General features: G+C 35.6%; 1 long non-coding RNA gene across 1 annotated transcript; it reads left to right on the forward strand.

Annotated features, from left to right (window-relative positions):
* Positions 1 to 32: 32 nt before the first annotated feature.
* On the forward strand, positions 33 to 27744 carry LOC127464044 (uncharacterized). The gene is made up of 3 exons (XR_007901120.1): positions 33 to 178; positions 3538 to 3707; positions 27617 to 27744. It is a non-coding gene; the product is annotated as an uncharacterized LOC127464044 (long non-coding RNA).

Consider the following 27744-nt stretch of genomic DNA (forward strand, 5'->3'; position numbering starts at 1 on the left):
TTTGTTGAAGTTTTGTCTATTTTACAGGTTGTCCTGTGTTGGAATGTGTATTATCCCTGTACTCTGCTCTGACTCCATAGATCAAACAGTTACAAGGGCCACAGAGGAGCAGAAGTGCAATAGCCTTGCCTCTGGACTGTAAAGTAATGTTAGAGGAGTGTAAGATGGCATCAGAGTGGTGAGTTTTCTTGGCATCCTCTCTGCTGCTGAGACTCATATCAAAGCCTCCCACAACAGTATGGGTGAGAAGGGTGAAATCAGAGACACAGGTATTCACTCTGATTCTTATCTTACTTTCGTCTCCACTTTGGCTCTGAAAAGCTATCCACAAAGCTAACACTTGTGTCAAGATGTACAAAGAACCATTCCCTTCTTTTCCTTATCTCAGGCAGAGAAGTCTGTCTCAGGGTCAGGAGCTTTATGTGCTGAAAATATTCTTGGGCTGAGCAACACTAAAGATTTTCCCTTCCAGAGGGAGGATAATGCACAATCAGTCAGCTGCAGCCAGATTACGTTGCAGGTTATTGATACAAGGTGCTACAACTGAGACTAGAAAATTTATGGTTCAAAAAAACCATAGATTTATCTTTAGTGTCTAGGGAAAGAATCATACTATGAAATGGAAAAAAACCCCAAAACATAATTCTATTGATTTTTTTTTTTTACATTGAGTTTGTTTTGAAAAATTGTTTTCATGACTCTCGATGTAGCTATTATGTTGTTAATATTTTCTGTATATGACTGTGATTTAATTATGATTTAATTAATATGTGATTAACTATGTTCTTTGCAATACTCTTAGATCATGTTTTCGTGTAAAGGATATGGTACTTATGAGGGCTTTTTCTAATATTAACATTACTTAGGCTAACTGATCAGAATGTCTGACAGGGTCAAGTTTTACCTAGTGATCTGATATGAAGTATGAAAGAAGGTTCTTCAAGTTTTCCTAATTTATCTTTGGTATCTGGAACTTTGGTCTAATTCCTAGCGTTCTCTGGATATTTCACTATGACATTGCTGGAAAATGGAAAAAATGCCATGCATAATCGTGGAAAGTAACGTTAACTTAGAAATTTTCTATAGTTTTTCATTATCTTGTAAAGATCATTAAGCATCAGAAACCACAGAAAACTATAAGACCAATGTAATTCAATATTTTCAATGATATAGGATGGTGAAATATATTGATAAGACAAAGATGGAAAATATCAGTACGAGGAATGTGGAAAAATCATATAGAAAGATTCAAAAGACATTGATACATGAACCATATTAAAAACGATGGGGTAAGATCAAGTAGTCCAAAGTGCCAAATCATTAAACTTGGATAGTATTTGGGTTAACTTCTATAAACTGAAAGCAAATAACAGGTAGGAAAAAACTGACTGAATTATGTTACTATTGAAGATGTAGTCAGGTTGGAGAGGTTTCAGAGAAGGAACACAAAGATTATTGAAGAGCCACAAAGATGACCAAAGAACAAGGATGCTTGTCATACGAGGAAAGGCTGAGACAATTAAGTTTGTTCAGCTTGAGAAAGTAAGGCCTAGAAGAGATCTTATAATCATGTTCCAGTATTTAAAGGGCAGCTACAAAGACAGTGGAGATTCTCTTTTTACAAGGAGTCACATGGAAAAGACAAGGGGTATTGGGTACAAGTTACTGTTGTGGAGATTCCAGATGAACACAAGAGGAAAATTTTTCACCATTAGAACAATCAGCCATTGGAATAATCTCCCCATGGAAGTGGTGGATTCTCCAACCTTACACAATTTCAGCTGGACAGGGTGCTGGGACAGTTTGTCTAGACCATGTTTTTGTCAAGAAAAGTTAAACCAGATGATCCTTGAGGTCCTCGTCCAACCTGGTATTTTTGATTCTATGAATCAAACAACATTATGGAAAAGTAATCATGCTCATACAAACATTAAAATTAATAGCAGAGATAGAAGGATATTAGGAAAACCATCTGTAGAAAATTATATATGGTGATACACCAAATAGGAAGGTAAACTCCTGGAATCTTTTCCTAATCCACTTTCTATAAGTCAGTAGTCCTGGTGAGAATTATTTAAAAATACTGAGTCCAACTTTTAAAACTGAAATTTAGAAAACTGGAAGTTTAACCTCAAGAAAAAAAAACATCTTGAATGAACAGAAATTTTTTTTCAGCAGTGACAAGAGTTGAATTTTCTTTAAATCTCTGTTTAATGTTCTCTGAAGTTCATCCAAGTTGTGCTGAGCAGCAGAGGAGCTGATATTATTATTTAATCAACTAAAATATTTAATCTTTTTAATAGAGAATTTTGAATTTATTAGTGTGTTGCAGCAATACTTTCTTTGTAAATGTATCCTTGTAATATTTCCAAGACAACTAGATCTTTACCAATTTTGGGGGATTCTTCTTGTCGTATATATCTGTTTCTGTTTTCCAGTAGAATGACTGTCCCTGTCAGTTCAGTTTGCTGTTTTTTGTCAATTAATCTTATCAGTTAAAAGAGAATTAAAAGAAAACTTGCACATTTTGGAACATATTTTGGAACAATCCTGATTTCAGATACTAAGCTAAAAAAAAATACAAACTGCAAAAAATATGCTGATTCACAGCTCCGTAAAGTACCAAACAGATTTTATTGTGCTTTTCTGAAAAGTAAGAAAGCTTCTGTATATAGTCATACGTAGTAATGCACACATAGCCCAAGCTACTACTACTTCTCAAAAGAAGAGTATGTTCAATAACAATGGATGTGCCCATTTTGCTTAATACAAAATACATTTGTTGAAACTGAATGTGAAAACCATAACTGCTGGGTTCTGAAAAGATTGTAAAATAGAACTAGAAAGTAATGGAGGGGAGGGTTAAAAAAAAAAAGTAGATAAAAAAGCAGAACATTTGGAACAGAAAATAGTAAAGCAAAGAAACATAGAAGAATTGTGGGGAAAAGGCATGAGGCAAGGAGAGAGCTCTGATAAAACTGTCTATATTGCACATGCAAGTTAGATTCTGATTATGCCTTAGAGACCTAAACTCTAAATATCCATATACTGTACTACATATCCTACAACCTTCACCATCTTTTCTCTTGTTTCTGTCTTAGTTTTTCTTGAATCCTTGGGAATTTTAACCTTATCATTAGAGTTTCAAATATATGTTCCTATTTCCGAAATGCGAAACACTGGGGAAAAAAAAAACACACACACAGACACAAAAAAATCAATAAACATTAGACAGTCTCTTTTATTATGCTAAAAGACAGGTTTTCTAAACTACTTCAGACTGCAAGATCATTTCAAGGTATCATACATCTTCATCTGTCACGAATTGGCATAGCCATTATGGAAGCAAAGGAGATATGATTTACAACGATGAAAATCTGGCCCTATGAAGTTCATAGATTCTACTTCCCTCTGAATAACATTTGAAAAAAGAAAACTCTTTATTATTTTGGACATCCGATGACCTCACTATCCAATTAAATTGCTTTTGTGCTTCTCTATCCTCTTGTCTTACTCTTCTTCCTTTTACTTCTGCAGATTAGTTGTCATCTAACTCCCTTCAAGGAAGCAAAGAATTTGAAGACTGGCCACTAACTACATAGGTGTGGTGGGTTGACCTTGGCTGGCTGCCAAACAGCCACTCAGGTGCTCTCTTGTTCTTCAGTGGGACAGGGAGAAAAATAACACAAAGAACCTCATGAGTCAAGGTAAATACGGGGAGATCATTTAGTAATTACCATTTCACAGACAAACCAAAATCCATTTAGGGGAAATTTATTTAAATTTTTTGCTAATTAAAATACATTCAAATGGTGAGAAAAAAATCTAAAGCACCACCTCACCCTTTCTCCCAGGCCTGACTTAATTCCTTCATTCTTGACTCCTCTACCTCATGGCCAAGTGGAGCAGGGTGATGGGAAATGGGGGTAGTGGTCAGTCCATAACAGTTCTTCTCTGCTGTTCCTTCCCTCTCACACTTTTACCCCACTCCATCACGGGTCCTTCCCATGGGATGTAGGCATGGACTCTCCGCAGACTGCAGCTTCCTTCAGAAAATATCCACCTGCATCCAGCACAGGAAAGTCCTCCCTCTTTAGCCATCTCACTGCCAAGGCATTGCCACCTACACCCATTACACTAGGTAAAACGTGGGGAGAGGTACAGCAAAAATACTGATGCCAGGATGTTTTCTTGGCCTAGTTCTTTGCCTCAGACCTTTTCTAGCTCTCATGAGTACATTCCCTTTCTCTGCCTCATGCAGAGACAAGTTATGAATCTAATTTTTAACCAGATTGTCATTTCTTTAGCTGATAACAAGAAAATGAAGATCAGTTAGAAGCCTTATGTTTTAAACATCACATTTCTTGGCAGAGCAACCAGCATACTATAAAACTGAAGATATTCCAATATTTAGGAATTAGTGCTGCTGAAATTATAGTCAGAGAAGTGCCAGTAAATTAGTGTAATTAGTTCTGAGAAACTTCTCTGACCTATTTCAAACCATCTATTCATCTCCATTCAAACTTTTTTGGAAGAGTCACCATGAATTTTTCTTCTTAATGTCAGTGAGCAAGAGAACTGTATCTTTGGTTAATTAAAATAAAATCAAAGGAAGACTTAGCAGATAGGAAAAATCTAGGATGAACTTTTATGTTTCCCTAACTTGCATGCATAAATCATTTCTGGAAACTGCCTCATTTTCCGTAAGACACTACCACTGATAAAATCAAGTGTCAGGGTTTTGGTTTTCTTTGGTCTCTTTCTTTTACCTTTTCATATGGAGAAGTGTACATTTCCAATGTACAATCCATTCAATTATCATGTCTTCAGACTTTCCCAGTCCTGAAGTGGCTAAAATATACTAAATAACAAACAAGACATCTTTCATCTTCTACTGTGCTTTTCCTGTTAGGTAGAGAAAGAAGGGTAAAAAAAGTTTTAACAAACCTTTTTTTTTAACAAAAAAAAGTGATATTTGCTAGGAAGATCACATTAAGTTGAATATGTCTCTGCTAGTGTTGAACCACGATCCATAGCTTGCAGTCAAGGCCAGGTTTGGGCATCTAGCTTATAAGAGAAAAAAATTCAACACAATTGTGGGATTCAGCAGGAGCTTAGACAGCACCGATGAAGACCAAACTTTCCAGTTCAACCACTGTGCTGCACAGTCCAGCAGCAGCAGCCTCAAATTTAGCTTTTTCTCGTAACACACTTAAATACTGCCAGAACGAGTCTATGATAAAGATATTCCTTCATCAGGAACTATATTGATAGGATATGGAGCAATGGTTTCAAACTGAAAGAGAGGAAATTTAGGTTAGATATAGGGAAGAAATTCTTTCTTGTGAGAGTGGTGAGGTAGTGGAACAGGTTTCCCAGAGAAGCTGTGGATGCTCCATCCCTAGCAAAGTTTGGTGGGGCTTTGAGTAAGCTGATCTAGTGAGAGGTGGGTGCCAACCTGTGGCATGAGGGTTGGAACTAGATGATCTTTAAGGTCCCTTCCAATCCAAATAATTCTGATTTTATGATTGTATAGAAACCACATGAGTTATGAGGCATTGTATGCTGAAGACTAATCTTCAGTCTGCTATATAATTGGCAGAATAGGTGTTTTTGAGAACTAAAACTGAAAATATCAAGGTCTTATGAATCTAACAAGGTAGTCAGCATTCAAAAATTACAAGAAAGAAGAAAGAGGTTGTGCATGGACAAAATGGTAGTGATATAGCAGCTCAATGTCTATTCTGGACAAAGAACAGTGAAAAAGGATTCTCTCATGGAAATAAAATGGGGTTTCATACCAAAGCATCATCATTTTACCTTAAAAAATTTCCCATCCTCAAAGAAGCATAAGCCTTCTTTGAAGATTTCATATCCAAGTGCAGTTTTTCATTAAAAATTTCACCTGTTAATAGTCATCATTTTACACAATTTCAAAATAGCCAAAAAACCCAAAACACCCTAGAAACCCCCTTTTCAATATTAGAAATAAGTGAACCAGATGAGCCCTGCTCACACAAAGAAATTTGAAAAATCCCCATTACTACACAAAGGTACACAGCATATTGAGAAAGCCTATGTTTGAGGAGCACATTGCCCTGCTGGGAAGCAGTTGTACTAGACTTTGTAGCTTCTGTTGTGAAATATGAATATGGTAAGCTCTGGGGCGTCTATTATTAGTGCCTCAGCACCTTGTAGGATTCCATGTTACATAGACATGATATGAACAGAAAACCTTGTGATAACGTTGGTAGCATGTATCAAATGTTTTATATCATCAACATTCTCCCATAATGGGCATAATACACTATTCACATCATCTCATAGTGCATTATGCAATATAACCTTCCTGTTATGTCAGCTGGTGATTCATCCATCTTATGTTACAGATAGTGGCAGCTGGTAAGAAATAAAGTATTAATGAGCTTTCTCTAAACTGTTTTCAACCTGCAAAAACACGGTTGAACAAAAATAAGAATTTTTATTCATATATGAAAGGGAAAAAGTTGCGCATCACCACACCTGAGGGTTGACAAAATGCTTCTTGAAGCTAGTCTGTGGTTTTCAATATTTGTAATTCATGTGTGTCTTAAAATATTTTCTTTAGGTTTTTTGTTTTATTGTTTGTTTTTTTGTGATACCCTGCACCAAATTGAATTACCATAAGACAGTTAAAATTACCTAATTTTATTTGCTTCGGAGAAGAATAAACACTAGAATACAAAGAAAGCAGTCAAAACCAGCCCTGTTTTCTGTTGAAGTCATTGATACAATTCCATTTAAGGAGAACCTTGACCCACATAACGTAAACTATGCATTCTCCTAAAGCATGCATATCTTATTGGACTGCACCACAGTAGTGTGTACTAAACTATTACAATATCAGTAATTTGTAGTAAAGATAGGCCGTCTATTAGAGTGATGGAACATGAGGAAAGAGAGAACGAGGTTTATTCAGCCTGGAAAAGAGAAGGCTTCAGGCTGACCTAATTGCAGCCTTCCAGTACCTGAAGTGAGCTTACAAGAAAAGAGAGAGACTATTTACAAGGGCATGTAGTGACAAGACAAGGGGGAATGACTTCAAACTAAAAGAGAGCAGGTTTAGATTATATACAAGGGAAAAAAATTTTAACCGTGAGAGTGGTAAGTCACTGGAACAGGTTGTCCAGAGAAGCTGTGGATGCCCCATCCCTGGAGGTGTTCAAGACCAAGTTGGATAGGGCTTTGAGCAACTTGACCTAGAGAAAGCTGTCCCTGCCCATGGCAGAGGGGTTGGAACTAGATGATCGTTAAGGTCCTTCAAACCCAAACCATTCTATGATCCTACAGTTTCATCACTGTCACAGGAAGAATAAATTAGGAGAATGGTACATTAAATTTCCTACAAGGTGATACCTACTTACATTGCAGTGTACTTCAAGCTATTCTGTACAAACTTATTTGATACTGCTGACAATATGATAGGATTGGGATCAGCCCAGATGACCTCTTGAGAGTCCATCTACTATTATTTCTATGGTAACAAAGAAAAAGTAAATTTAATTATTTGATGTTTTCACAGATGTTTTTTGCTTTATGCTTAAACAAAAAAACAAAAAAATCAAACCAACCAACCAACCAAAAAAAACCAAACCAAACAAAACCAAACCAACAAAAAACAAACAAAAAAACCCTAACAACAACAACAAAAACACAAAACCAAAACCAAAATACAAACAAACCAACCAAAAAATTAACAAAATACCCTTTACTGCTCATGGAAATGTCAGTCCAGTCTCAGCGCTGGCTATAAGCTAGTCTGCACTGGTGCTGCACTGGTGTAGCCTCACCTTGAATATTGCGTGTAATTTTGGTCACTGCGATATAGGAAAGTTTTTAAGGTCTTAGAGAACGTCCAAGGGAGGGCAACGAAGATTGTGAAGGATGTTGAGCAGAAGTTCAGCTTGGAGAAGAGGAGACTGAGGGGAGATCTCATTGCAGTCTACAACTTCCTCATGAGGGGAAGAGGAGGGTCAGGCACTGATTTCTTCTCTGGTGACCAGTGACAGAACTCAAAGGAATGGTCTGAAGTTGTGTCAGGGGAGGTTTAGGTTAGTTATTAGAAAAAGATTTTTCACCCAGAGGATAGTCGGTTGCTGGAATAGGCTCCCCAGGGAAGTGATCACAGGACCAAGCCTAATAGAGTTCAAGAAGCATCCGGAGATACTCTCAGGCACATGATGTGACTCTTGGGGATGGTCCTGTGCAGGGCCAGGAGCTGGACTCGATGATCCTCATGAGTCCCTTCCAACTCATCATATTCTGTGATTCTGTGATTCTGTGATTCTGTGATTCTGTGATGATTTCTGTTAGTTCTTGTTAAGCATCAGCTCCATAAATTCTGTATTTAGAAACACATAATTAAATATAATTCTTCCTAGTGGTTCTACTTGCTCTCTCATATAGCTGTCAACTTGTTTTCCAACATCAGCTATACATTAGGCAGTGTGTAATCATGACATAAACTAAACAGAAAAACATGAGAAAGCCAGACTGATTACCTGAATCTACAGTCTTTTTGTTCTGGTAGACTCTTGCAGGTTATAGGATAGCTACATTTTCTGTAAATTTTCTATGGAAGTAATTTTGGTTTTGCTTTGAAATCTGTATTAAATTTGCTACCTATACCAGACAAAATTCATATTAACACCTTTCTAAACATACCTAGAATTTAACTGTTGGTATTATACCATATACTGAACTGTTCTTTAATTACTTTAAATGTTTGGAATTAAAAATTATATTTTTAATAATGTTAGTTTCTTATTTTCTAGAATAAAAGCTGAAGTGCCTTCCTTACTTAATTGAATAATTAAAGTTTTCTGCTTCATGTCACCATGCACTTTGCTGTTGAAAGTTAACTTAGATCCTAAATAATTTTGGAAAAAAAATAGTATGACATTTGATTCTCCTTTACAATGAGAATTATATATTTTACCTAAGATATCAAATTGTTAATTTTTCTTTTGCATGTACACAGAGAATATATCAACATTTGACAGGAAAGTTGCAAATCCTTATTGCTTAAAAAAATGTATATACTGACAAGTTTTTCAGCTGGTGTAAATCACTGCCTTTATGCAACCCATGCAGTTTCTCTGAGTGTTATCACCCAAACTACTTTTCCTAACCTTTCCTTGTTTTATCCCTGCATGGTGTATGTGTTAATATGAATCAAGTGCAGACCCTGAAAAAGAACCTGGTACAGTCAATTAGAAAAAAAAGAGCACTAGAAATTGATTATGGTGTGTTTTGGATCAGGCGCTATAATAACTTTCCCTTCAAACCTCATCAGGAATTTCCTTTCTTTGGTCTGTTCTGTCTGCTTCTGCTCCTGCCGGTACAAAATGTCACACTCCCAAAGATGTGCAGCCATTTTAAAACTTTCTGTCACACGCCTTCAACCCAACACATCATGTTTTTTAAGATAACTATGTTTGTCTTCCACTAATGATGGATTATACTTTTATCTGGTGTAATGCTATTTTGGGTCACAAGCCTTTCTTTAAATCGAACATGCTTGAACTGTAGGCAGAGTCAGGAAATGCATTTTATACAAACACACCCTGAACTTGAATGCCAAGTCCTTCACAAAATCTTCTCTTTTGTGCTCAGCATTACATTATCAGTGTCCATGTTTTATATAAATATATAAATGTATAATATATTAAAATTATGTTGTTAAAGAATATACATAATATTTAAGAAATTCTTTAACAAAACTGAATTTCTCTTACTTCTGTGAATTCTCTTATCTTTATTTAGCTTTAAAAGAAATAAAAAATAAAAAAAAAAAAATAGGGGAAAAATCCAGTCAAGAAAAGAAAGACTTCTAATCTGTAATGGAAGAAGAAAAAAAAAGCTCTAATAATTATTTTTAAGTAATACAAGTATACATATATATATATATATATATATATTTTAATATATATAAACACGGTTATTCCTGTGTAATTTCTTAGAGCTCTTCAGGTCCCATAACTATGGAGTAACTGTGGACTTGCCCAGATTAAAAAAAAGTAAAGTGTAGTAGGTAGAGAACATATAGCACAGAAGCTACTTTGAGCTAATTGACTATGTTCATTATTTTAGTGTGAAAAAAATAGCGTATTTGTAAAACTAACTGACTTTAAAGTGATTTATTCAATATGTGCTTGATATTTCCACACTGGAAATGAGCCCCCATTAGCAATAACACATCAATTTAGCTGTACAGGCAAATTCTCCGAGGATATGTGAAATTAGGAGTTTAAATTATGAGTTACTTATAAATTGAGGTCATGTACCCTATAAACAATGGGGAGTGCGCTTAAATTTCTTCATTCCACTAGATGTCTTAGGTTTCTACAGCTTTCCTCTTCTTTTTTTTGCCACTATAGCATTGTCTATATCCTATATACATATATGCAATCTCTCCTTATATATGTGTGTGTGTGTGTGTGTGTGTTTATATATTCCTACTGAGTTTTGAGATTTTAGCTGCAACCATATCTGCTTAAATGAAGATGTATTTAAGTTGATGTATCCATTGTTGTGTCAGCCAAGGAACTCCAGGAACACCTTTTTCTGGGAGAGGTCACCTTCTATCTCAATCTGATGACAGCTGTTACTCCAGTTTCTTCAGTGTGTCAGATTTTTTATTTTAAAGGTCTAGGGATATTTTTGTAAGCCAGTTACTCCTTTCTTCCCCACTGTCTTTTAGATATTTCCTATGTTTTTTATTTTAGTAAAATGAGGCTGTGATCACTCAAATCTTATTCCCGGTACCAAACAGATTTCTGTAACATGACATCTTTTTGCAGTGCTAGCAGCAATGATATTTTTCTGTCCAACAGGAGGTATTCTAATGATACACAGCAGTAGCACTAGTCAGAGCCTAAGTGGCAGCCAATGTAACATCAGCCCAGTCACTTTAAATTAAGTTCTGATGATGAATCCCTAGAACTGCAGAGCTTATGAGGCTGAGACACAGAGTTTATGTGATTACTTCTCTTTTATGTTTTTTTCCCTTTTCTTTTACATTTGACTTTTTAAATCAAACCATGATATACATGGTTAACTTAAGGCTTCTAGATGGAAAGATGGAACTTAACTGGGGTATAGAAAAGATACAAAAACGTGGGAAAATTGAACTTACAAGCCTGAATGGGTAGTTGGTGGTTGAAACTCTGCTGTAAATGAAGATTCAGAACAGGAGCTAGTCAGAGTTTCATTGCTACCCGGAAAAAAACTTGGTTTGCCTAATGTTCAGTGTCCTGGGAAAGAAACCTAAGAAAAATGAAGTTAATATCTTGTTCTTAAAGGAACACTATTCTCTGTCTCATCACTTATTTCTGCCAAACTTGTTAAAAATATGGCAGTCTTCTAGTAATTTTGGAAGAATTGAAAATATAATCACGCTACTTCATTCAAAGAAGAACAAAAAACAAACCAACCTAACATAAAATATTTCTTTACCATGATCATTTACTATGTTATAAAAACAGGTATAAAATACATCTGGAGCATAACCTACATCATGGTATATAAAATCTTACTGTGTGCTTCTACAGTACGTTCCAAAAATCACCAAAAAGTCACAAAAGATATGTGTGTGCAAGACAGTTTTCTAGAGAACAGAAATATTTTTTCATCTCAATTTGCAAATTAAAACTTTCATGTCACAAGAGGATTTTCTGCAACAGGAATAAAATTTGGATCTCTAGAAAACAGGTTTTACCAGGATAATTTTTTTTTGCTTGGATGTCTTTTCTTTTACTAGTGAGATATTTTCAGGAGTCTATAATGGGTTACATTATCACTGTATACCAGTGCATATATTTTCTGTTATTTAGATAAATACAGTTCATTTACAGGTGTTTTTTATTTAAATAACATTTTTCTGTGGTATGTCTTTTTGCTTATAAAAGAAAAACAAACAAAATAAATCCTCTCATTTAAAACTAGGTTTGTGCTATTGCCACTGTATTTGCACACAGAAGACAAATCATAGAATCATAGATTCTGTGATGATTCTATGATTCTATGATTATCGGTGAGAGAACTTATATGGATCCTCCCAAAGATGTCATCCTGGCTTCTCAAATCATAAGATCATAGAATGTCAAGGAGTTGGAATGGACCTTGAAGATCATCTAGTCCCAAACCCCCGTACCATGGGAAGGGACACCTCCCACTAGACCAGGTTGCTCAAGGCCCTGTCCACACGTATAGGTTGGGCAGAGAAGTAAGTGAGAGCAGCCACACAGAGAAAGACTTGGGGATGACGGTTGATGAAAAATTCATGAGCCAGCAGCGTGTGCTCACAGCCCAGAAAGCCAAACAGGTCCTGGGCTGCATCAACAGGAGCATATCCAGGAGGTTGAAGGAGTTGATCCTCCCCCTTTACTCTTCTCTTGTGAGACCACACCTGGAGAACTGTGTGCAATTCTGGTGCCTCCCAGCATAAGAAGGACATGGAAATGTCGGACCAAGTCCAGAAGAGGCCATGAAGTTGATAAGAGGACTGGTGGACCTCTCTTACCAAGACAGGCTGAGAAAGTTGGGGCTGTTCAGCCTGGAGAAGAGAAGGTTGCGTGGAGACCTCACAGCAACCTTCCAATTTGAAGGGGGCCTACTACAGGGAAGCCCCACAGGGACTCTCCATCAGGAATTGCAGTGATAGGACAAAGAGTAGTGGATACAAATTGAAAGAAGGGAAATTTGGATTAAATATTAGGAAGACATTCTTTACTGTGAGGGTAGTGAAACACTACAACAGGTTGCTCAGGGGAGGCTGTAAATGCCCCAACCCTGGCAGTGTAAAATGGAAAACACAAACGAACTTAGGCTTCAAAAGCCTTGCATAAAACTGTAATTGCCTCAGGATGAGGGATTAATGAATTTTGGAAGTGTATATTTTCCACCAGATCGGCTCCTGATGAGTACTGCTAGTCAAAATAATAAGTAAAAAACTTCACTGTTATTTACTTAAAACAAAGGTTTCCATTAAAACTCTATGATCTCATGAGGAAGAAAATTATGGTACTATCTCTTTTATGTAGCTCTATTATGAGATTTATGTTATTCAGTCAGTTAAACAGGAAAAATGACCAAGAATCATTCTTATGCAGTACAAGAAGTACAATTCTGTGTTATATTATTAAGAGTTCACAAGTCAATCATAGAATCAAATAATCATAGAATGATTTGAGTTGGAAGATACCTTAAAGATCATATAGTTCCAACTCCTCCATCTTAGGCAGGGATGCCAACCCCTAGATCAGGTTGCCCAGGGTCCTGTGTCTTCAGGAAAAAAGTCTTTAGGAGAAGTTTCTGTAGTCATGCATTTGAGTCTGATATTTTCAGCCTCTTTTGGAGATGATACAGTGTAAATGACTCCTAAAATATAAATCTAAAACTACTTCAGGGCTTGATCAATTAGAAACAAAATTGGAGTTCACAGCTTTTTATTTAACAGTTGACTTTATAATGTCTTTGTAGGGTCCTGGGCATATTATATGCAGACAAGCATCTACATTTACATGCATACTTATAGTTGCCACACAATTCAGGAAGGAAGGTCAATAAAAAAATATCTCTGGGCTACAAAGTAATGTTAAGAATATGCTAGTAATGAACGTATAATAAATATTTCACTATTATCTTGTATTTTTAAATGATCAGGTTTAATTCAGATTTAGGCTTTCATGTTTACTTTACCTGGTAAACGCCATGACTTAACGAGATATTTGTATTTCATTTTCATAATTCTGCAAATTAATTGACACTGGAAGCATTTTTATAATACTCCATACATCTACTCATTCTCTGTTTAGACCCTAATACAAATTGACAAGAATGAGCAAATAGTCCCACATATTATAAGAGATTAAAATTTCCAGTTAAGACTTTTTAAATTATTTAATATTATTTAAGCCTCAGAAAAAAAAATTCTCCAGTTTAATGTAAAAAAAAGTGAAGTAAAATATTATTGAGATAAACAATCCATAAACATTGAAAATAATCTAATTTTCATGTCTGCTCACTTCTTGAACCATATGTAAATCATAATAGTAGATAACTACTACTCAAATTCGTTACCTAAACAAAAACTATTTTAGTATACACAAAGGAAAAACATCTCAGAAAGAATTACTTGAAATTATTGAACGTATAAAACCTGGAAAATGAAAACAAAAAAATCTGAGCCTGGCAAGAAGAAATATTGTCTTTTTTCTGCGTACAACATCCAAGGACATATCTAAGTGCTAAGTCATTCTGAGGACAAGAACAATAAGCCTGAAAATCATCTTAATGTTAGGATCTACCATAAAAAACATTATTTTTTAATTGGTGGGATTTTTTTATATTTCTGTGAGTTTTGAAGACACGGGAAACAAAAACTTCAATTTTGTTAACAATATCTTGTAATGCAAATTTAGATACATATATCATCAGGACACTTTCTTTATCAATTTCTTAGTCAACTTGAAAAGTAAAATATAGCTTGCTGGAGACAAAATTCTTTGTTGTCCTACTTTCTCTGTGACTCTCACTTTAAGTTCTCAAATCCTACAATCCTGTTTTTATTTCTCCTGTCCTTTTCCACAATTCACTCTGAGAAGGTTTTGTGCATGTCTCTTGACTATCCAGAAACATTTTTCATGACTTTAACATTCATGACTTTAACATTCATGACTTTAACATTCCACAGTTACTGCCTTGTTTATTATTTGAACAAAGAATCTCAAAACAATCTTGTCTTAATATATTGGAACTGCAATAGAATTATATGAGTTCTTTTCTAACCAGGAAAAAAACTTGAAAACTAAAATTATATTCAAATTTTATCTGTATGTAACAGTAGGTATGCTCACATAAAGTAAAAAGTGATGTAGCCTACAGAGAAAACATCAGGTCTTCATTCAGCTCCAAAGCATATCATCAGTATAGCATAGCCAGAATTAAGGATGTTAATTCAGAATCAGGGACATTAATGACCAGTTATCAGCAGTATAATACAGTCTTTTCCTCCATCCAGAAAATAGCTAATAAAATTTTAAATTATTTTCTGCTTATTGCTTGAATTGGATAGGTAGACAAAATAGCTAAGTGTAGTCAGGTTAATGTTTTTGTAGTAAGTAGAATATATTTAAAGAGGGAGAACGTACTGTTGTACTTTCTGCAAAAGTTGCAGTTGTTACAGCTGTTGCTGCAGTTGAAACAACAACATAACCAAGAAGAATTATTTCAAGCTTTGAGCACATTTCTTATTTCTATTTGACATGGACTCAATACTTTGTCATATAGCACAGAAAATCTAGGTTATCAGCTTTAAAAAATAGCAAACAGTTTAAGGGACCCAGTGAAGCAATACAATGACTTACAATTGAAAATCTTCACGAACTTGTTTTGAAGGAAGAAAAAAAGTCTCTATTCTTACTTTTCCCCCTGTATTACCAGTGTTGTCTTACTCAAATACGTATTCTCTCTGCCTCTAGGGTGTTGGGTTTTTCCCTTCTGCACATGAAAAAAGTCAAAAGAAAGACCCTTACTTTCTGTTTTCTTAAACTAAATATAGATGTCTTTGAAATATTTGATTTTCATATTTGGTCGTCGGTAAAAAGATAGAAAAAATATCAGTTATTTCAGTTCACGTGTATATGCATATTTATGCTTTAGAAGTATCTTACTTCAATAACTGGACCATATCTTTCATGGTAGTATTTAAAAGGTAAGCAGAAATGTCAGGTAGTAAAGACACGGTGTGTCTAAGGCTATGAGGTGGCTGAAGAAACTTAGGTAACTAAGAGTATAGGTGACTTTAATGGAGCCTTAGGTGACTCCAGGATATAAGGAGACCAAATCTAAAATAAAATGAAACCTTAAAGGCACCAAATTTCTTAAGCTGAAAAAAATCATAAATCATCAACAAACCTTTTAGGATTTGTTTTTGGGTTTGGTAGGTGGGGTTTTTTTGTTTGTGTTTTACGGAATAAACTTTATGATTATTCACAAGGACTATTTCCTTTGCTAATTTCTTTTGTTAAATCTTATCACAGTCTGCCTTAGTAAAGTGTAGTATCTCTTGTCAATTACTTTAACATGTCACTAATTCTTTCTGCCACACACAATTTTATCATAAGTAGTTTTGGATAGGGGCAGTGCCTCCTGTTCTGGAATTAACACTTTTTTGTGACACAGAAGTATTGTGTAAGATAACCAGCCTTCTGGAATTGAAGGAGGGCATTCAAAGATGTTGTGGTCTACATTGCAAATGTGCTTAATCTTGCTGTTCCAGTGTAACTTTATATACTGAAAAAAGAACTTAAGGCACTGTGTTTACTTTGGTAAAATCCTTAGGTTTTCTAAGTCAACAAGCTGTATGCATCATATGTAGCATGAAAGCTACAGCTAGAAGTGATGAATGCTGATCAGGTTAGTGCTTTTCTATGGTATGAGACATACAGTGCATTAAATGAGTATTTTTATAATCTTTTAAAAATGTGTAAGTTATTTCCAAGTTCTTGTTATGGTCTTTTTTTTTTTTTTTTCATGAGTATCCAAACAGAATTACAGGCATTTATATTGAACACATGGATATCAAGGAAATTGGTTTCCATGGGAACCTTATCCACAGGACAGTTTTCAAATGCTTTTCTGCTTTCCAGGTGACATTTCAGTAATTCTAACAGTATTAATATTGCAAGTAGACACAAAATATATGACATAAAATGATTTGTTTGTGTGCATGTGTGGACAGAACCTAAGCAAACAGCATATTGATTGAACAGCTTTTTCAACTCTGTGACTGTGACAGTTTGTCTGTTTGTAAACTACTCCCAAATATCTCATTTTGGGACAAATCTGAATATCATTTATTCTGCCTCTAAGTTTTAAGCACAGATATACTTCTAGAAGAAAGGAAATTAGTTTCAGCCCAATGCATAATAAGTTTTATTATTATGGGATTTATTATTAAGGGATTGCTTCATTATGAAGCATTCACATCTGAAACCAATTTTCTTCTTGCAGGAGAAGGCTGCATTAAGAGTGCTGCAGACTAACTGCAACATGGCAACAAAGCTGGAAATCTGTGCGAAAATGTGGCAATCGGTGAACCCTGCTGCCTTGATTAGCACATTAATTACAAAGCAGGTGTTAGCGGACTGTGTTAATGGGCTGCATAAAAGGTCAAGAGGGCTTTTTTCCTCATCAAATTATTGAATATTTATTTCACAGCTCTTCTGATTTGACTGTGCCTGAGGAGGATGGTTATCTTCGTAAAGCAAAGCCACTTTTTCCTTTTTTCTCCCCTCTCTTTCTTCTTCATTTTATTTGTGTCAGACAAGGGGTCATTTTGAGTCAAAATATGTTGTAGCTTGTCAAAATGAAACTGTTTAACAAAAACCAAGGACTAACAGCCAAGGGGTACACACTTTTGTGTTAAAATCCTACCAGTGCATTTATCTGGCCTGAATGTACTTCTCAGTGTGTTTCTCTGTAGCAAAGGAGACAATCCTGATGTTTTGAATATGATCTTTAATATTTTTTCATGAGGTAGATGCTTAACAAGTCTGCTATTTCTCTTTCACCTTAGGGAAAATTATGGTTTTCAGATCAAAATATTGAAGTTAGTATAATCACTGGACAGGAGAAATATCTGCCTCTCCTTCCTCTTTGAGACTAGGAATGCACATCTGCTTCTGGTTTGAAGACAGTCACCTCTTTTTGAAGAAAAAGAGAAAACTATTTGAACAATCTATTTAAAGAAGAATGATAAGGGTAGTGTTTGCTGGAAAATTAAGTTAGTAATCGTCATTTATTGCTAATGTATAATGGACCAAATAGTTCCATAGTACAGTAAAATATAGGGGATAAAACAACACAGATATAGAAAATGGCAGTAATAAATGGAAGGAAAAGTTGGGGAGGTTTAGCAGAGCCAGAGAAAACTTACCAAATCACAAAAAAAAAGACTTTTTTAAAATATATAATTACTTAGAACACAAGATTGATATTATCAGAGAACATCAATAACATAAAATTTCTGTTTCCAATTGTTTTTCAATGGGCTTTTAAGTGATAAATCACATAAAACTTTTGTTCTGTAAAAGTCAAGATGTTATACACAATCAGCCTTTAATTTGATTCTAGAAAAGGTGACACTAGAAAGCCAGCCATATAGCCTTGTGTAAAATTCAAATTTAGCTTTGTCATTGTACATAAATTATTTGTAGCAACTGTCGATTTTTTTTCAGAATTCCTATTTCTGTCACCTATTACATTTTAAGAGGAAAAAACACAACTTTTTTTTTATTTTAAAAGAAAATTCCAAAACTTTATAAATCTTATTTATTGTTTCCTAAGAGAAATACTTCACCTTTGCCTACATTTTTGTTAATTTCAGAAGAAGGATTAAGGATAATTACCATTTGGGAGCTGGGGAAAGAGGATCCAAGGAAAGGGGTATACTTTTATTGAGTGTCTGATGCCTATAGAGGCAATCAAGTTGTCCTGGTCTTCTTCTGAATTTCAAGGAGCAAAGTAGATTTTGAGTTCATAGAATCAAAATCAAAGAATCACAGAATGGTTGAGTTTGGGAGGGACCACTGGAGGTCATCTGCTCCAAACTCCCTGCTCAGGCCAGGACACAAAATGCTGATTGCCCAGACAGACTAAGAATATCTCTGAGGAGGCTCCAGAACCCCCCTGGGCAGTTTGTTCCAGTGCTTAGTCATCATCTCAATGAAAGTATTACTTTACAGTACCCAAAATAGGACACTTTTATGTTGTTCACAAAAGGAAATTCTTCCCCTTACGCTAATTATATAGGAAGCCTTGGGTCATTAGAAACTAAAGGTAAACACTGAAAGCTGTGTGTGAACTTCATTTATGTCTGTGAAAGAATTTAATTTTGGTCTATCACAAACATCCAAATAAGTGAGACTACCATAACCAAATCCAGACCAAGTATGATGACTAATAAAGATGCTTAAGCATTGGCAAACTATTATATAATCTTACTGGTCCAATATGGAAGTCCTTAGAAATTTTCTTCTGAGAAAACAGTCACAGATTATTTTCTCATACTGGACCATGCATAGCAGTCCTTAATGTACCATTACTCAGTATATGGAATGCTGTTATTTTAGAAATTATATTACTCAAGAATAAGTTTTAAATGCTTGAGAGATCTGGTTATCAGTTAATCGGCTTTCTGGAATAGGAAGAACATTTGTGACCTTGATGTTAAAATTTGCAGTTATAAGTCATCAGGGTGACAATTTCGTAGTGCTATGAACTATGTCTACAACAATAGAAAAATAAAAGGCAAAATTTTAATTTATTTGAAACATCACAATTTCAAATTATGCCTATAGCCACTGGGGACTGATGTGTTTCATTTTTCAAGTTTTGAATTGTTTAGAATTAAATTCAGATGGAAGTGTCATAGAACCACGGTCTTGTGGATCTTGGTGCTACCAGGTTTGTCAAATGTGCCATTCAAAGTTTCTCCAACAAATCTATGTTATGACTTTATTCCAAAATCAGCTAACATTCTTACAGTTACAGCTGTGGGTAGGAATGTGTGATGTTCAAAGCATATATGAGCAGATATTACCCTATTCTTGTATTTCCACTTGTTTCTTTCTGCAAGGGTTTTTAAAAAGAAATAACTTTCAAAGCAACTATTTCCCCCAGTGCATTCTCTCTTGCTCTATCTTGCCTGCCTTACTACCACTGCTTGGTACTAAGTGAGTCTTATCAAGGTCTCTTTGGTATCCATCAGCTCCAGTTTGATTGCATAGAAGTACTTGTTCTTTTTCAGTGCTGAATCAGGTCAGCTGCAGAACATCAGTAGAGTGATTGTGTGATTGACAAGCCTGCCTTTGGGATACCAGCAAACATGAGAGTACATTGGTAGAGGAGGCTTCAATTAATTTGATATAGAAACAGGACAAGAACTGAGGAGCTATGCAATCTTATTACATGCATCTTAAGAAATAACTAGATAAATATGTGCAATCTCAGAAGCAATCTTTGGAAATCAGTCTGACATAAATTATCTGTAAGAAATGTTGATCAGGGAAGGATTTTGCTTCAAGCTCACTCCTACAGCATTTATCCCTGGTGGTTCATTTATGATGGTCTTAAAGAAAATGTTCAGACAAGGTTAAAACACGGACTGGAGTTATAGAGAAGTTGAATCCATTTTGGCACTTAGAGAGCAAGTTTGTTATTTACTTTGATAGGTGAAAGAAGGCCAAGCCTGCACTAAACCAATCCCTAGTGCATTACATAAACAACATTTCCATTTATGATCTATCTACTGGCCCAATAACTCTAATATCAAGGATGGGGCAAGCTTAAAAATAGCTCTACAGTACTGAAGTAGGAAGGGCAATCACATGTTAATTTTAATTTGTGCACCAGATTGTAGACTAGTCAGAGCAGGTGGAACTACATGTTCAGGTATCTTTTAATTTTCTGAGAGATTTCTAAAATCCAACCCTTTATTTCCTTCACAATTAGGCTACGACTACTGAAATTAGCTTCAAACTCTATTGTAATATGTCCATATAATCCTGCAATATAGGCAGACATTTGCCTATCCTGATACACAGTTTTCAGAATTCATTAAGTCTGATTTTACACACTGTAGTGATGGTGGTTGAACCTCAAGGTGAAAATAAGGATTCTGATACATACTGAGATGTGCTGGTCTAAAAGGCAACTTTGTTTGAAATCATGTATCTTATATCTAATACACTAGTGTCTGTCTCTGTGAAAACTGTTCATTGTTTCCATGAAGGGTATTGGTATTAAAACTTGGAAAATAATTAACAAGGTAACCTGAGGCAATACAACTTTGTCCGCATTAGTAGGCAGAATGACAACATATTTGAGAGCTGTCAGTGATGGACTTCAATCATTCTGGTGCATGAAAAGCAGAACATTATGAAAACAAATGCCTCTTAATTCCACCATCTTTCTAACATGCATTTCAAAGCATAACTAGTAAATAGAATAGAGTAAATCTAGATAATCACAATAATATATTATTGATTTTGAAATACCTTAAGACTCTTTCAAAAAACAACGATAATTTAATATTAAGGAATTGTTCAATACCTTAGACTACTAATTCTATATCTTTATGACTTAAATTTTTGTCAAGCTCATATACTTCCAAACTATATCCATTTTGGTTATTTGGGTTTTGTTGGTTTGTTTGTTTATATTTTTGTTTATTTTTGTTTGTTTGCGTGACTTTTCTTAGTTAATTGGTTGTAGGGAGTTTTGGCTCTTCTAAAAGTATTAATTCTTTATTTTAAGTTCCTGTGTGTGGAAAGATTAATATCTGAAATAACACATTATGACAAAAGGTAACCCACTGAATTTTAAACTTCTGATATGAGACAGTTTTGGAAATGATCTCTAAAGGCTAGTGGATTAACGATGGACACAAATAATTCAGAATATATTTTTTCAAGTGTTGTCACTGTTGCAAAAAAATGTAGGCCCTTATTATATGATCCAGTTGAGACTGATTCATCTCCCTTCTCCTACTCATTTTCATGTGCCAAACATACTTCTGTTCTGAGCACAATCACTGGAAAAGCACATCACATTTTAAAGTGTGAATTGAGTGACTGAGATCACTGGCACCAACAGAAATACTTGAAAGAGCCTAATCTTCCTCTATTCTCCCAAAAAGGTATTTAAAACTGGAGTAGACCTTTGCTCGAGTTTCAAATTAAGATTAGCACTGACTTCCTGTAGAGAAATTGGAAAAGACAGAACAAAGATAGAAGTAAACCCTACAAATTCCTCAGACCAAACATCCCTTCTGAATCTCATCACAGCTCTTTTACATAGTTACTGATAGGTGATTGCACCTCCTGTTTCCACAGATCAAACAGAATACTTCACAAAAACTCAGAGGTTTACATTAAGCCAAACAGTAGCTGAAGACCTTCTGTCTTTGATGCAAATTTCTGTGACCCTTAACGTGAATTTTGGGCACTGTTCTGCAGGTACTTGCTTGCTTGGCATTGAACTTGACATACTGATGCCCTGCCCAATGTCCTATTTGAGACACATCCAAAGTCCACTGAAATCTTTATTTTGACTAGAAAAATAACTTAAATTCTTATTTTTTTTTGTTTTGGAAGGGACCTTAAAGATCATCCAGTTCTAAACACCTACCAAGGGCAGGGACACCTTCTGCTAGATCAGGTTCCTCAAAGCCCCATCCAACCTTGAACATCTTGGGGGATGGGGCCTTGAACACCTCCTGGGATGGGGTATCCACAACTTCTCTGGTCAACCTGTGTCCTGGGGGGCATCAGGCAAAATATCACCAGCCGATTGAGGGCGGTGATTGTCCCACTCTGCTCTGCACTGGTGTGGCCTCACCTGGAGTACTGCGTGCAGTTTTGGGCACCTCAACATAAAAAAAGACATTAAGCTATTGGAGAGTGTCCAAAGGAGGGCCACAAGGATGTTAAAGGGACTAGAGGGGAAGCCTTAGGAGGAGCAGCTGAGGTCACTTGTTTTGTTCAGCCTGGAGAAGAGGAGAGTGAGGGGAAATGACATTGCAGCCTACAACATCCTTGGGAGGGGAAGCTCAGTGACAAGCACCAATCTCTTCACTCTCATGACCAGTGACAGGACTCAAGGAAATGGCATGAAGTTGAGCCAGGGGAGGTTTAGGTTAGATATCAGCAAAAATGTTTTTCACTCAGAGAGTAACTGGGCACTGGAACAGGCTCCCCAGGGCAGTAGTCACACTACCAAGCCTGTCTGAGTTCAAGAAGAGTTTGGACAACACACTCAAGCACATGATGGGATTCTTGGGGTGTCCTGTGCAGGATCAGGAGTTGAAGATCCTTATCACTCTCGACCAACTCAGCATATTCTCTGATTCTATTAATGTAGCCATTCTGTAAAACAAATGTCATTTTCACTGGGTAGCTGTGGATTCAAAAAACTTCTCAAACTTGATATATTTTGAAAAATTAAAATTTTTACTAGATCCAGAAATGCTGCTTGGCAGTCACTTCTCTATAGACATTTTTAGGTCACTCTTACTACTGTGTTGGGCAACCAGTCCAAGCACTCACCCACAATATATAAGACAAACTTAGTATAGAGTACTTGTCTTCAGTGGTGAATGTCAATATTCTTTTGACTTCAACATGCAATTATGACTTTGTTTTTTACCTGAATTCCATTTCATGTTCTGGTTTGAGCCTTTTTCATTTGTGCCATCTGCCTCTAGACAGGTTTCAAAGTGGTCTGAGAATCATTTTTTCTTATGCTGCATTTGTTAGTACATAAAAAACGTCTTTGTTAAGTGAACCTCATGCTTTGAATGTTTCAAGTTAATTAACTTGAAAAGAATAAAGTTAAGTTTTTCAAAGACTTTTTACATTCTTAGTGAGTTCTTTGCAGTGCAGGTTTTTTTGTCCTATGCTACTGGGAGTGGAGTCTGCTGAAAGCAGACTGAAAGAAAATTATTTTGACACCCTTGCTGAAAGAATTTTAAGATCCTTTTTGTCAGCTGCAATTATACTGTTGGGTAAGGAATCTAAAACCAATGGTCTCATTAGTAAGTGTTTCGGTAAAAACTGCCATCCGTTGTGACAAGATATATTAGATGTTATAAATTCTCTTGCAGTCAATGATAGCTTTTGCATATATAAAAATATATTTTCCCCATGCATGCCAAAAATCTCTCACATTTTTGTTTAGATCATCACAAATTAAATTAGCAATTAGTTTAATTCTCAGAGATAATCTTTTTCATATGATTACATTGACAAAGTGATTTCTGTAGGATTGAGTAAACTTCTTGACATGAATACCAAATACAGCTGTTCATGCATTTCATATCCATGCAGAAAAAATATACCAAGTGCAGAACAATTTCTCTTATCTTTATATTACTCCAATTACTTTTACTTTTTATACTTTTGGCAGTATGAGTTGACTTGTGCTGACCCTCCATACATTCTGTTATCTGATCCACCTAGCCTCATGATCCCCTAAGACTGGTTTGTTTGAAATAATTTGATCTTATGCCGATAACGTATCTTTGATGTAAACTAATTGCAAGAGATGATAAAGAATTTGTTGAAAAGGATGTGGAATAAATGTTGAGAGATTTGTACCCTTCTTAAAGTTCGAGGAACAACAAACAGAGGTCAGAAAAAAGTGCAGTAATCTGCATTTTGAGGTCCCCACCATAGAAAACATGGAAAGTGCTGAATGCTGTGAACCAAGAAGAACACCTTAGATTTTTTTTTTTTAAATATGAGTATTTAGCGTGATACAAAAAATCACTTAATACCTGGTGAGGCTGGCTCTTATAAGTTAATAAACAAATAACCTTGTCCATACTTCCTCATCTTAAATTTGTGTGTGACTCAAAGTGAGTGCTATATTGCTGTACTTAGTCCTACTACAGTATGATTATTTGGAAATCTGCATTTAGAAACACTTGCTGATAAAAAATAGAAGGTTACAAACAGCATGAAATATGCTCATTTGCCTTGAATGCACTCCAAATATCTTCACATAGATTGAACTAAGTACAGCAGTTGATGATAATCTGCACATTGTTTGCACATACATCTTATTCCTTGATCACACATTTTATCCGCTGTTTGAATGTGCCTACCAAAGAGAGGCTGTGTGGCCCATGACTGTCCCAAAGTGGATTCATAGTAAAGATGATTAAAGCAGTATCTTGTTTCCTGGAGACTCTTGCTGATGCCCTGTATGCACTGATAGTCATGGATAAAGAGAATTTGTCATCTTATCCCCTTTCATATGAAGATGAATCCCTAAATGCTCTAGCATGTAACATCCGGCTGTCTAATTGTTTAATCTATCGCTTATCCTTGGTAGTGCTTTGGGAGAAAATGAATGCCAGCAATTGCAGGTGACCTACCTATAAAAGCCTCACGGGGCACATATTACCTGGCCTTGCCTGCTGCCCTCTGTCAGTTGGTCAGCCTGTGTTGCTCCAGAACTTCTATAACCTAGATATGTTGTCATTGTAAATCACCCACAGACAACCTGGATAATGCCTGCCTGGACAACTGATGCAATCATTCCTAAAGTCTTGCCAATCCTGCACTGACTCTCAGAGGCTGAGAGCAGCAGAACTCCAAAGAAGCATCAGATAAGAAAAGTTGGCAAGGGATGTGCTGTTTCTTTGCAGGAGTTTTCCTAAGAACACAGACTGAGACAGCAAAGACTGTCAGACAAAGCCCAGACAAAATATATAGTCTTGATAATGGAAAAAATATATAGTCTTGATAATGGAAAAAAAAAAAACGGGCCTAGTAGGCAGAATGTTATTATTACATGTAGCAGAAGTTACCTCAATGTTGAGTTCATGTCAGTTTCTTTTAATGAAAGCCACTAGTGCAGTTAAACATGGTGTTTGTGGTCTTGAAGGGTATGGTTGAATATGCAGAGAGACGTATGGGGTATGCATCTAACCACCCTAACCAAGAATTATGGTTTGCAAATGTAAACACTCTTCCATGATGGAAGAATAGACAACATCAATGCATACTCGAAATGCCCAGTATGATTCAGCTTAACAAGCAGGGAAAACTCCCTGGGCTGGATATTTAAAGCAGTACACACACAGTTCCTGTGCTAAACTAATAAGCCTCCAGTCTGTTTGGAATCCACATAACATTTGACATTGCTTCTAAAAAACTTCACAGAGTGTGCTTTAGTGGACAGTCTTTTCCCTGGTTATGACAGCATCTGAGTTCATCAGTTGTTTTGCGCTGCTAAATTTATTTAAAGAAAACGTCTGAAACTAGTATGTATTGAAGCTTGATGAAAAGAGAGTTAACATGGTCATACTTTTTCCACAAGGTGCACTTTGTTGTACATATAGTTTGAGAAGGTTTCCTGCTTAGATATACGTTACTTTGCTTTCAATTTCCTTTTTAGTTTTAAAAGATACATTACAAACTTATGTGCCAACACATGACCTGGATACACAGTAAGTTTTCTTTTGCAACATGAATGATATGTATTTTTCTTTCACAGTCAGTTTATAAATTACAAATTATGTCCCTTTTGGTGCAGTCTTTCAACCATTGTATTCCTTTTACCTTCTTATTCTCATTTGGAGTTTGTTGATCGCAAGTGCCATAAGAGTATATCTGCTGAATGTGAATAAAACTGTGATTCTTATTCTGGATCAGAAGTCTCATTGTCTTCCAGTATATATTTTTCACTTCATTTGTGTTAAAAAACAATGTGTAAAAAATAACTACTTTAGGCATCTTGTCATCCACTATGCCTCCTCTGATAACGATGCGAATTCCATCTTCATTGTAATGTTTTAAATGACATATCTGCATCTCATTGATTCTATTCATGCAAGACATCATTATTTATTTTTTTGATTCAAGTTCTTGTATTTCAGTTTGGCCCCATCTTGAAGACTTAGAATACTGTACTGGCTGAGCCAATGCAGTTCTTTTTCCTTTCTCTTATTTTTTTTTAACATAGTTAGTATGCAGTAACAGAACTAATGTTAGTGAATCTTTAATATTTCACTCTTGTTCTGATTTTATACAACATGTAGAACTGGAATATGGCTAGACCAAGGGAGGTCCCAGAAGGACATTAGAGAAAACCCACATCCCTTGAAAATCCTGTTCTCGGAAAAGAAGTATTCTCCAGACAAAATAACTCTTCTTCTTGCCAGGAAAGAAGAGAGATCTTTGTTCATTGCCAGGAGAATGGGCTGCTCTTGATAAACTTCCTCTTATATTACCTATGCATAAATAATAACCTGCTTTGATTTTGAATTTATTGCTTTTGTCAGACAACCTGTGGGATTTGTGTGTGAAAAACTGATAATAATTAATATCTTCAATACTGATGTGTCATTTTGATTAATTTCCTTCCTTCTGTACTCAAGGGCTAATGTCATGCTTTCCATGTAGGGATGTGTTTTCCTTCCCACATTCTGCCCTCATGTAGCTTGTAGAAGCTGGATGGGTTTATAGTTATTACATCATGTTTACTATTTCCAGGATCAAGATGTGTTTCCATTTCCTGGCAGGCCATTTTATGGGAATTATCGAAATTCAAAATGTAATGGATCTTTTTCTTACTCTTCCTCTACTTTCACACACCAAAACAAAATAATCTACCTCTTAGTGAGTCTATTTCGCCATTTCCTTTTTCACTTCTAGAATGAACATGAATTTTCTGGTTTTGATATTCAAGGTTTTTTTTTACTTAAACAAATCCCAATGGCTTTTCATATGATCAAAGCTATGACATTCATCCTCCGGATTCAGCTTAGGACTCTTGTCAGCCTTAGATCCATTTTTCCTGTCTTGTCTGTTCAAATGCTTAAAAATAACTAGTTTTCTTAATTTAAATACGTCAGACATTTTATGAAAAGGACCGTCTTAGAAGTTTTGAGAATAGGTATTGAAAAACTAATAGCATTGAGGTAAATATCTCGAGGACACCCCTGCTATCTTAATTTATATCTTTCCCTTATAATGTGGACAAACCTCTGAAATGCAATTTGCAGGCACTACATTCCTCTGAAGGTCACAAACTGTCATGGTTTAACCCCAACCAGCAATTAAGACCCATGAAGCCACTCGACCACTACCCCTGCCTCCAGCTGAATGGGAGAGAGAATCAGAAGACTAAAAG

This window comes from Manacus candei, unplaced genomic scaffold (genome assembly GCF_025592945.1).
Source record: "Manacus candei isolate 608988 ecotype Guabito, Panama unplaced genomic scaffold, ASM2559294v1 h1tg000008l, whole genome shotgun sequence".
Lineage (NCBI taxonomy): Eukaryota > Metazoa > Chordata > Aves > Passeriformes > Pipridae > Manacus > Manacus candei.